The sequence below is a fragment of the Rutilus rutilus genome (genome assembly GCF_951802725.1).
Source record: "Rutilus rutilus genome assembly, chromosome: 9".
Lineage (NCBI taxonomy): Eukaryota > Metazoa > Chordata > Actinopteri > Cypriniformes > Leuciscidae > Rutilus > Rutilus rutilus.
This window is the reverse complement of record NC_140223.1, coordinates 41,843,853-41,856,358: the sequence shown is the minus strand read 5'-3', so window position 1 is coordinate 41,856,358 and position 12,506 is coordinate 41,843,853.

The following is a 12,506-nucleotide window of genomic DNA, read 5'->3' as shown; positions in this document are numbered from 1 at the left end:
ATGTTATTCCTGTGCGTGTGTTTATCAATTATGACAATTGGTGAGACATGCTTATTTAATAAAAATAAAACATGACTCTGAATCATTTGTTGTGTTCAAGATTGTTTAATTTACTGTGTAATGGGTATTTTAAAAATATACAAAAAATATAATTGATAATAAATATTTTATTAAAAATGCTTAAAGGTTGTATTTTATCATTTGTAGAGACGACAGAGAAAACAAAAACAAGCACAGCTTTGAGGGAAGCACAGGCCATTTTGTTGTTTCTAACAAAGTTTGAAAAGTTTTTAGAAAAGTTTCAGTGTGTGAATCTCCATCTTTTTTCATCTTTGTTTTAATTTCTCTCAGGCTTTTCTCAGTTGCTGACATGGAACCCAAGACTCAGTGTCTGTGGTCATTTGTAGGCTTATTTAACTTACTGCCTTTAAAACAACTTAATGTCATTTTTTGTCTCACAAACTTTACAGGCTGTATATAATGTGCCTCTCTGCCTACTATGTGCTTCCTTGCATCATGATGGTTCCTCCTGATTACATTGATCTCCTTGTTGTGGGTGGCGAGAAAATTCCACTGCTGGCCGACCAGTCCATTAGATGTCTTGGGAGACTGACTGCACACGGCGGAGCTCTCTGATAGGAACATGGGGAGAGGCGTGTTGAAGCAGCTCTCTTGCCAATTCTGGCAAGGATTGATTACCAGCACAAGTCTACGTCCTGATATAGTGACATGGTCCAGTGGTGTCAAGACCGCTCTCCTTATTGAGTCAACTGTTACATGGTAGGAGGAGCAGAAGAGAGGAAGAGGTAGACGTACGCAAATCTTGCTGTTGAGTGCAAGGAGGCTGGATGCAGGACCATCATCAGGCCCTGAATATGAGGTTATAATTGCTCCTTTATTCCAAACAAATTATGATCCACAAATGAATGTAAAGAGATTAACAAATATGTTGTTTTGTCACAAACAGAACTCTGCCTGGCATTCATTTGTGAATCGCTTCCTGTACATTTGTGGATCGCTTCTTGTGCATTTGAGGATCACCGCGCACATTTGTGGATTTCAAAACATTTCTAGCATCAAGACAATATTGCTAGAGAGACCAATCTACTTTGAGTGTATATACGGCGCAGGTATAAATCCGGAAGCATGTGCGATCGCACTTCAGGTTTTCGCTGAGGAGTTGAGCCAGAGACCCCGGCCGGCCAGCAGTGGTACAGCACCCGTGGTGACAGGACATGAGGTCTCCGTTCCCTTCTTCAAGGATCCCTCCACGCCTATTGGGGCGGAAGATGAGACAGGACTTAAGCAAAGAAGGTCGATCACTGCTGTTCTGCATGACCCACTCAGTGAGATTCGGATGACATTGAATAACACTTGCCCTTTCCACTGGAAAAGGAATGCTGCAAAAGCCACATCCTGCCCGCAGGGAGGTATTATGTGGATTTTACATATATGTGCTACATTTAGAATGTCTCTTGGGAGGCTGCGGCCTAGTTAGGGAGGAGGCTACACCTGGCAAAGACGGACTGTGCCAAGGGAAAGACACAGGCTTCCGATTAGGAGCTATACCATGGAAGAATACACATGTGGGATCCCCTCGGGATCTCTACATATGGGCATCCAGCCTAGCATCGGTTTCAATAATCTTATGAGGGTGATGGAGGAACTCAACAGGGTTTGCCCGTAGAGAACTAAGCAAGCCGACACTAAGCAGGGGCCTCTCTGTATTTTTACCCCGATTGAGGTGAGAACATAGGAGGATACCGGCTCTACACGAAGGCTATAATCTAGTGAACCTTTTAGGTGTCGCCCAGCCAACAGCTCTATCTGTCAGATAACTGTCAGTTGCGATATGTGACAAGAACGTAGACCACCTTGCCAGTTGATGTACGCAGCGGTCGTAGTGTTGTCCATACGGACCAATACGCGTTTGCCCTGTAGCTGCTTTTTTAGGCGGCCCAGTGCAAGATGTATTGCTTGCAACTCGAGGCAGTTGATGTGCCAATGCAGTTGTGGACGCGTCCAAATCCCTGAAACTGCATGCCCGTTGTACATGGACCCCCAGATGGTGGTAGAGGCATCTGTAGACAGCAGCATGCCTGGATGCCCGTAGAAATGAAGGGTCCGACCACAGACGGAAGGTTTGTGCGTGCCGCGTTGCCGCGCCCATCTAGGGACTCTGCTGTGAAGCCAGTGCTGAAGCGGCCTCATATGAAGCAAACCGAGCGGCGTTACTGCGGCTGCCATATGTCCCAGGTGCCTCTGAAACAATTTCAGTGGGCCGCTATCCTGCCTTTGAACAAATTTAAGCAGTTCAACACTGACCGGACACGTGCCTCAGTGAGGCGTGCAGTCTGGTCGACCGAGTCCAGCTCCATACCGTGAAGAGAGATCCTCTGCACAAGGGAGAGTTTGCTTTTTTCCCAGTTGACCTGAAGTCCCAACTGGCTGAGGTGACTGAACACCATGTCCCTGTGTTCGCACAACTGTTCTCGTGACTGGCCAGTATAAGCCAGTCGTCGAGATAGTTGAGAATGAGAACAACACGTTCTCTTAGGGGAACAAGGGCCGCCTCCACGATTTTCGTGAAGACGCAGGGAGACAGGGACAGCCCGAAGGGGAGGACTTTGTACTGATATGCTTGACCCTCGAACGCAAAGCAAAAGAACGGCCTGTGTTGAGGGAGAATCGAGACATGAAAGTACGCCAAAAGAAAGTCAAAAAATCTTTTTTTTTAATCTTACAAACATTGCCAGACTACGCCTTAACTGTCCTGTCAACTTGTTTAAAGGTGCTCTAAGCGATGTCAAAACTTTTTTTGTCACATCCAGCAAACATCTCCTCACTATCCACTAGCTGCCTGTCCCCTGAACACACTGTAAAAAAACACGATCTCTGTAGACAGCCCAAGCTCCACAAACGGCAAGAAAAAAAAAAACTAGCCTTGACCACGAAACATAACAAACAGTGTTCCTGCCAATAACCGACAAGAATGACTTGGGGGTGGGGGTTGGGGGGTAAGTGCGCGAGCACATGAAGGGGGGTGTGTGTGGAGTGGAGGAGAGAGAAGCATGAAGAGGAAAGTTAGCTAGAGGAGAGATGTCCTAACAACGACTAACGTTAAAATGGTATATTCTTGAGAATTTTGATATGGCCAACACATGACCAAAGAGACAATGTTGCGATGAACAAATAACAAAGAAAAGGGAAAAGGAGAAGGAACGTGAAGTCCCGAATTTACATCTGAAAAGCGTTCAAAAGGTGGAGAGAACTCAGAAGGGCTTCCAATTAGTGTATGTATAACTCTAGCTAGGCCTCAATTTTTTTTTATTAGTTGCTAGTATAACGTTAATTCCCTATAGGAATCTGAAGATAGCCGCATATGATTCGATACATTACGCAGGGGCAGTTTTGCAAGGGATCCCGTGCTTTTTTATTTGATACTGAGCGTCACATAATAATGGCATCCCAGTGAAATGTGAAAGGATACATTTCAATGAACAATATCTATTTTCTCCTCCAATTAGAACAAGTATATGTTTTTTTCCCATCTGCTTTTCTGTTGTTATCTCAGGACGCTAGTCCCGAGGTAAATACAGATCGTCAGCTCCAGTTTGTATCCAGCCTCCCATGGAAACTACAGATGCCCCAACACCCGTGCAGAGACGACTCGAAGCATGTGAAGAGATGACTCGACGCCTGTGAAGAGACGACTCGACGCCTGTGAAGAGACGACTCGACGCTGGCGATATGTTTATGCCCTAAATTAATACATGATTAACTAACTTTATTTTTCTATGTACATTTCTGAAATGCACTTTCTGTAAAGCTGCTTTGAAACAATATGTATTGTGAAAAACGCTATACAAATAAATTTGAATTGAATTGAATATGTTGACATCATGGATTTTTTTCCTGCCCCAGTAAGTCCCTCTCACACAGTCACTGGAGAAGCTCTAGTAAGTCCCTCTCCCACAGTCATAGGAGAAGCCCTAGTAAGTCCCTCTCCTACAGTCACAAGAGAAGCCCTAGTAAGTCCCTCTCCCACAATCACAGGAGAAGCCCAAGTAAGTCCCTCTCACACAGTCACTAGAGAAGCTCTAGTAAGTCCCTCTCCCACAGTCACAGGAGAAGCTCTAGTAAGTCCCTCTCCCACAATCACAGGAGAAGCCCAAGTAAGTCCCTCTCACACAGTCACTAGAGAAGCTCTAGTAAGTCCCTCTCCCACAGTCACAGGAGAAGCCCTAGTAAGTCCCTCTCCTACAGTCACAGGAGAAGCTCTAGTAAGTCCCTCTCCCACAATCACAGGAGAAGCCCAAGTAAGTCCCTCTCACACAGTCACTAGAGAAGCTCTAGTAAGTCCCTCTCCCACAGTCACAGGAGAAGCTCTAGTAAGTCCCTCTCCTACAGTCACAGGAGAAGCTCTAGTAAGTCCCTCTCCCACAATCACAGGAGAAGCCCAAGTAAGTCCCTCTCACACAGTCACTAGAGAAGCTCTAGTAAGTCCCTCTCCCACAGTCACAGGAGAAGCCCTAGTAAGTCCCTCTCCTACAGTCACAAGAGAAGCCCTAGTAAGTCCCTCTCCCACAATCACAGGAGAAGCCCCAGTAAAGGCCCTTTCACACCGGATGCGTAACGAAAAAGCGAAACGAAAAAGCGAATAGTTTGTGTGCGAATAGTTCGCGTCAAAACCATTCACAGCAGCCGCGACGCGAATTTGCGACGTCTGTGACTTTCAGAGCTTCAACATTCCAAAACTTTCGCGCCGACAGCTGAGAAAACATGGACACTTCATCATCATCATCATCATCCAGTGAAGACGAGCTTTTCATTTTCTTTCAAAGACAGAAAAGAAGGTTTTGGGTGCACCCAATCTTAAAGAACAGAGTCTGAAGGGGAGTATGCTAATGTCCACTTTTAGTTTCCTTTTCCTCTCTCCTTTTTCTCACATAGGTGTCCCTGAGGTTTTTCCACAGTTTTTTTGCATCTTCAACTAAACAGTGCGTTTTGTAATGTCAATACACATTACATGTAACACACGAAGTAACAAGTTAAAATCATCTGACTAGAAACTATAGATATCACACAAAGAATGTATAGTATACTAAAAGCAGCCCTAAATAGTGTCACTACATTTTGTTACATGTTCAAAGTAAACACGCTCTCTGTCTCTATCTTTGACGATAATAGTGTTAGCTTTCTATCCCAAATGTAGTTTAGCCTGCTAGCCTACACAGCACAGGACTATACAACGACTAAAACTATCACACAACATACTCACAGTCGTGAGAACCGAGTTGGTTGGCAATACTACACCACACACTGTCTTTCAAATCGTTGTCCTTGTAGTATGTGATTGGCTGAAGCCTTTTCTGTCGCGGCAAAAGTAAAAAAAAAAACGACATCGAAGCAAAAAAAATAAAAGTAGTTTTTTCGCCACAGCACATTCGCGTTCGGTGTGGAAGCACTCATTACACAAAACAGCTGATCAAAATATAAAACCATCGCACAAATTATTTGTGCGTCAAAATCGCGTCCAGTGTGAAAGGACCTTAAGTCCCTCTCCCACAGTCACAGGAGAAGCTCTAGTAAGTCCCTTTCCCACAGTCACTGGAGAAGCTCTAGGAAAGGCCTCATTATACTTCTGCGTCGGACATACGCCGGAGCCTATACGCCGTAGGCAACGTGTTGGTTTTAATTTATACTTCTGTGTCGTTGTCCGCGTTGAGGGGTTCTGGCAGACCAATCACAGCGCTTGTGTCCGCGTAGAATTGACGCGTTGTTACATTTTTGGAGAGGTGCACGTCAGGGTACGCTGAAGGGTACGCGCGCTACACACAGCCTACGACGTAGCTACGGCGGCAGTTCGACGCAGAAGTATAAAACAGGCTTAAGTCCCTCTCCCACAGTCACTGGAGAAGCTCTAGTAAGTCCCTCTCCCACAGTCACAGGAGAAGCCCTAGTAATTCCCTCTCCCACAGTCACAGGAGAAGCCCCAGTAAGTCCCTCTCCCACAGTCACAGGAGAAGCCCCAATAGGTCCCTCTCCCACAGTCACAGGAGAAGCTCTAGTAAGTCCCTCTCACACAGTCACAGGAGAAGCTCTATTAAGTCCCTCTCCCACAGTCACCGGAGAAGCTCTAGTAAGTCCCTCTCCCACAGTCACAGGAGAAGCCCCAATAAGTCCCTCTCCCACAGTCACAGGAGAAGCTCTAGTAAGTCCCTCTCACACAGTCACAGAAGCTCTAGTAAGTCCCTCTCCCACAGTCACAGGAGAAGCTCTAGTAAGTCCCTCTCCCACAGTCACAGGAGAAGCCCCAGTAAGTCCCTCTCCCACAGTCACAGGAGAAGCCCCAGTAAGTCCCTCTCCCACAGTCACAGGAGAAGCCCCAGTAAGTCCCTCTCACACAGTCACAGGAGAAGCCCTAGTAAGTCCCTCTCCCACAGTCACTGGAGAAGCTCTAGTAAGTCCCTCTCCCACAGTCACAGGAGAAGTCCCAGTAAGTCCCTCTCCCACAGTCACAGGAGAAGCTCTAGTAAGTCCCTCTCCCACAGTCACAGGAGAAGCTCTTGTAAGTCCCTCTCCCACAGTCACAGGAGAAGCTCTAGTAAGTCCCTCTCCCACAGTCACTGGTAAAGCCCTAATAAGTACCTCCCACACAGTCAGAGAGATCAGTCCAGTGAGTCTCTCTCACACAGCCAGAGAAGAGGCCCTAGTAAATCCCTCTCACACAGCTGAAGGAGTAGTTCTTCAGAGTCCCACAGCAACTGGAGTCTGTCCGAGTCCCTCTCAGGTAGACAGTGGAGTTCCTCAGACACCCAGTCATGCAGCAAAAGGAGACCCTCCAAATCAGCCTCCCGTTATAAATGCAGAAATGGCAGTAAGAGGTGAGCCTGTCACTAGGAATACCATTGACAACCTACCTGGATTTATAAGTAAGGATTCATACCAGAGATATGTAGACGCAAACACCAAAGATAGTTTAAAGTATTGATTTGTTAGACAGTGTGTATAGATTAATTTCATTTAAACTCTAAGACCACAACCTATTTAACAACATTTGTTGGTATATTAATGTTTGGGGGAGACCCCAATGGATTTCTAGTCCATCACCTTAACCTGTTCAACTGGGCGGAGGCCTGTCATGACATCTACTTTTTCTCATGCCATTAACAGGCCTGGAGCCAACGTCAGGAAGGGGTCCGATGAGGGGCCTGCTGTAAAAACCTTGGAGATGGAGGCCTCACATGTTGGGGATCTCGGTTGCTTTGATTTCATGGCAAGTTGTGGTGTTGTTAGGATATTCCTACAGAGCCTGTGACAGTTTCTCAGCGGAAGAACTGGGATCCAGGGTCAGAGACGTCTCCTCTCCTGGAGGAAAATACAAGCCTTAGTGGTCTTGCTGGAAAATCTGGTAGAGGCCCACAGCCAGGCTTGAGGGGAAGGAGTCAACAGACCTTCCCTGGTGGTCTAGTGGTTAGGATTCGGCGCTCTCACCGCCGCTGCCCGGGTTCGATTCCTGGTCAGGGAATGAGCTTTTGCTCTCCAGCGGCGGTCGTGATTGCAAAATGCCGCACTACAAACTCAAGCGCTGACGGGCTCGTCGAGAAGAACGGCCAAGGAAATGTTTGCGTGTGAAAAAGACCTCCTTCGAGCCGGAGTCGAACCAGCGACCTAAGGATCGCCACCTTGCCACCTACAGTCCTCCGCTCTACCAGCTGAGCTATCGAAGGCACAATGGTCAGGGACAGAACCTCAATCCATCAGGTTGCTGAAGCTCCACCGCTGGCTAAAAGTGCTAGTGGCACAGACAGACATGCTGGCTGTCTCGATAAGTGAAGCAAAGACCACCCTAACCAGGTTTTAGCAAGGCCTCCAAAAGGTTACAACCTAAAGCAGGCGCATGCTATCAAACGTAGTCGGCAGGATTCGAACCTGCGTGGGGAGACCCCAATGGATTTCTAGTCCATCGCCTTAACCACTCGGCCACGACTACACAACTACACAAAAAAAGAGGCTTGATCGCCCGAACAGGGACTTGAACCCTGGACCCTCAGATTAAAAGTCTGATGCTCTACCGACTGAGCTATCCGGGCTCTTACTTGCTCTTACTATTCAGGCTCCTTCTCCAGGCGCTGTAGTTGACACACATGGAAACACACTGTTACAATATAATTTTTTTTTTTCATTCATTCATTATTTATTTGTAGAGCACATTTAAAAACAACCCATGGTTGACCAAAGTGCTGAACAGGACAAAATAATCAATACAAGGATATAGTAAAATTGCAAGAGCAGTCAAGATGATTACAAGCATACTAGAATAAATAACACATTGAATATAATACAATTACAGGTTAAGAAAGTAGATTAAAGATCAGCATTAAGAAAGTGTCTTTTAAGGCTTTGATTTGAAAGTGGCAACTGACGACTCTAATCTAATTGATAATGGTAGGCTATTCCATAATTTGGGGCCTGCTATTTCAAAGGCTCGGTCACCTCAATGTTTCAGTCTTCTGTCACTACGGCTGAAGTTACTGTGTAGCGATCATAAACTGCATAAAATATGTAGTGATAGGCTCTCACCAGATCTGCTGCCGTTGCCTGGATTGGAAGACAGGATCTTGCTCCACTTTTCCCTATCTGTAATGGTGGGAGCCCAGTAGCTCTTCAGGCTGCCCTCACATCTGTGCCCAGTCACAGACTTTATCTCCCTACTCTCAAGACCAGCCTGAGAGAGCAGCTGGACAGCTGTGCTCCTCAAGCTGTGATTTGTATATCTCCTTGAAAGCCCGGCTGTCTGGCTGATTTGGGGTAACATTTGTCCAAGGAAATTGTGTCCCATGGGCTCACGAGAGTACCACACTGCTTGACTGTTCAGTAGCTGTTGGTCTTTTTTTAGTAGGTGAAGGTAGACAGCACTCGCATTCAGGAGGGCAAAGGGATACATACTTTCTAAAACTAGCTACAGGGCAGTTGGGATTGCCAGGCTAAGCAAAGATGCACCCCCTGTCATTTTCTTTACATGGATCTTTGGCATCCTTGTGGTTCTTGGTCTCAGCGTTGTGAGCGAGAGAAATGAGATGCCATTCTCATCGCGTTTTAAATTAAAAGAGTCACTTTTCAAGTCTCGATTGCCCTCTCTGCCTCTTCTTGCCAGATGCAGCTGGACGTCGAACCACACTTTTCGGACCAGTCCGCTCGCTGTGTTGGGAGACAGCAACTCTGAACACCTGAGGAGCCGCAAATCTGTGGCTGTGATGGGGGGGGGGGGTGGTGCTGGCTTACGTCTTTCCCGTTTTTGCGGAGGTTTTTGATGACAGACTTAAATACCCCGTTACTGGATTTAAATGTGGCGCTATTCATTATATCAAACCTTGTCGTGTAGTGGCGACATATCCCAGACCTAATCGCAATGTAACTTGAAATTGAGTACGTTTTTCCGTTTGCGTTCCTAACGGATGCATAAAATGATCGCAGCATCTGATTCAGGTTTTCTTCCCCGTAACTATCAAAGTCTGCTGACATATTCTTTTGGACTAACCAGTCTTTAAACACTGCCAGAGCCCATACCCTTCTCCGTTTAGTGTTTACTTCATGCCTGACCATATATATCCACCAGAAAATGCCACCATCTGGTTAATAAAAGTAATATTTTATTTAAATGTTATAGTTAAATGGCCCTGGGAATAAAAATTGCAGTTTTAATGGGTTTCACAGAATACCAAACCACGCCGGCTAGAGAAAATATCAGAAAACCTAAGTACGGCAATCAAACATGAATGAAACCACAAGCCTGTGGATCTACGCAAATGCTCGCAACTGGTTACATTTCTGGTTTAGACATCCTTAAAGACCCCTATTCTGAATGCCTCGAAAGAACCCAGACCTCCATCCTAGCCAGTGGGAAGAGGCCTGGCAGGTAGTGATAAAATGGGGGAGAAAAAAACTAAAAACCTTACAGGAAACAACGATCGAACTGGCATCACAAGCAGTGACAACATTCATGAACACAAAAAAGACACCAGACAGCCTCAAACAAACCTGCTGCCATAAAATAATAGAAACCCCAGAGAATCCTAATAATGATGAACACCCAGTAGCAAAGAAACATAAACCAGCGGTGGAAGGCGGCTTCATCATGGGAGCAACGGCGGACTCGGACGATGAGATATTCTACCCAATCGTCGAGCCGAATAATTTGGAACCAGCAGTCAAAGAAGTACAAGGGAACTCTAGCTCCGAGAAGGAGAAGGAAAAAGAGCATCAGGAACAAGAAAAATTAAAGCTGCAAGCAGCATTTATCAGGGTTCAAGCATTTATGGCCTTTAAGCACATAAGAATTTAAGACATTAAAGGAGACATATCATGCTTTTAAATTGTTCCTTTTTACATATAAATCATACATTTGTAGTCTGTATAAAGCGGAACTGCAATGCTTGGGTCTGAATTCTTCATTATTATAGCTCCACAGGCCCCTTTTCTACCCCTTTTCTGATGTGCGTCTGAGAGCAACTCGTTTTGGTGCGGTCTCTTTAAATACAATTGAGACACTTCATACCCTGCCCCCTCTCCAGGTTGCAGAGGTTCAACTCCACCCCGTTCGGCCATTTTTGTAGTTTGATAGCAGAGATACAATTATCTAGCGGCACAGAAACTTTTTATTCACACGTTATTAACAAAATGTCAACAACGGAAGACTTGTCCAGCCAGCCTTACATGTTCGAGCCAGAGTCGGAGCCGGAGCGAGATGAAAATGAAGACGACGAACCTGTAGAACAACGTCTTCATATGGATGTATCGCACTGGTGTGTACTGTATTTACACATGAAACTTTGGTCTTCCGACCTTTTACCACGTGTCGATTTATTTTGATTAATATGTGCGAGGGAGAGAGAGCAAGACAGCGTCTAGTTTGGAGACGGTGATGTCTTGTTTACACTTTCGCCTGGTTCTGAAGAGAGAGAGAGAGCGCGCGCGCGCGACCGGGTCTCTCTCTCTGCTCGTTCTTTCAGTTAAACATGCGCCCTTGTCACAAGCGCGGCAGTTCATCTACATTAGACGGTGTAATGAAGCGTGTGGGTTACTACATCCAACAACCGAACATTTTAACTTACCCTCTCGTAACTTCTGCATCCTTTAGCTTGGACTACAAAATTGCAGCGAGAAATAAAAATACTGTGACGTAATAGTTCAAAAAACATCATAGATAACAGAAAAATCGGAACAGGTTGAAAAATATGACCAAACCAGAATATAAAGATATCAACGAAGCACCTGAAGAGAATAATTTCATATTTTCTGTACTTCTAAACACTCCAAATATACAACAAAATGCATTTAAGGGCTAAAAAAGTGCATTTGGCATGATATGTCCCCTTTAAGTTTTATTTAGCAAGCATTTAACCACTGAAATAATAGATGGAAAAGTCCATTTACAGCCAATACAGGCAATTTACCATAGGAAATATATGGTTGTCAAAACTTTTTTACAGTTATAGCGCCACCTATGGTCCGATCTCCAGAAAAAATTTTTCTGGAGTTTTCATTTAGGATTTATAGGCTTTTGAGTGTATTTTGCCACGCCCATTATATAAATCACCCTATTATAACCATCCAAATGCAAAAGTTCAATTTTTTTTGATAATTATTGATCTAGAGAGTCCAGAGAATTGTCCTAGACTGGTTTGTTTCCGATCGGTAGGTTTTGGACAAAATTCGACATAGAACATTTTTCTTGCCTGAATCGAAATTGGAGATACACATTTTGTCCGCCTTGAGCCAGGGATCACAGTGGTGTAAGACACTTGAGTCTAGGACAAACGGTTATCTAAGAGTTATGAGCGATTTTGTACTTTTGGTTGCTGTAGCGCCACCTATGGGCCAATCGGGGTCATACTCTGATAGGTTCTCCCCAAATTGAGGCCTACCATCTGGCCAGGTTTCAAGTCTCTAGGCCTTACGGTTTGGCCTGCATGATCAGTTTTACAAATCCTTACAATTACAATAGGGTTTCAGTTCATGCTTGACGAGAGGTGACAAATCCAATCAAAACCCAGAAAAAAACACCAATGCCACAATGGCCCCTTAGAAAAGCCAAAACTGGAGGTAGTTTAACAGAACAAATTAGACTACCAACCCCCAAACTCAAGACAGAGACGAGGACCCAGGCCTTTGACTTCTTCGAAAGGCAAGAACATTCTCAAAACAAATATGAGAATTGGTCCCTTATCCCCCCCAAAAAAACAATCCTTTTCCTGGGGGCATCAAACCTTTCAAATTTGTCCAAATTAGACAATGACAAAATCCAAGTGGTAAGTTACCCGGGAGCAAGACTAGAGCATGCTTATGAAATCAACCATGTAAATGCAAACCATCTCAATATTTTCTCTGTTAAACCGTTTGAATTATATTTTTAATAACTTCCTGTCCCATGCAAGATTTTTTATTAACTTATGTTATGCTAATGGTTAATAACTTAACTTAACTAATAACTCAATACACAA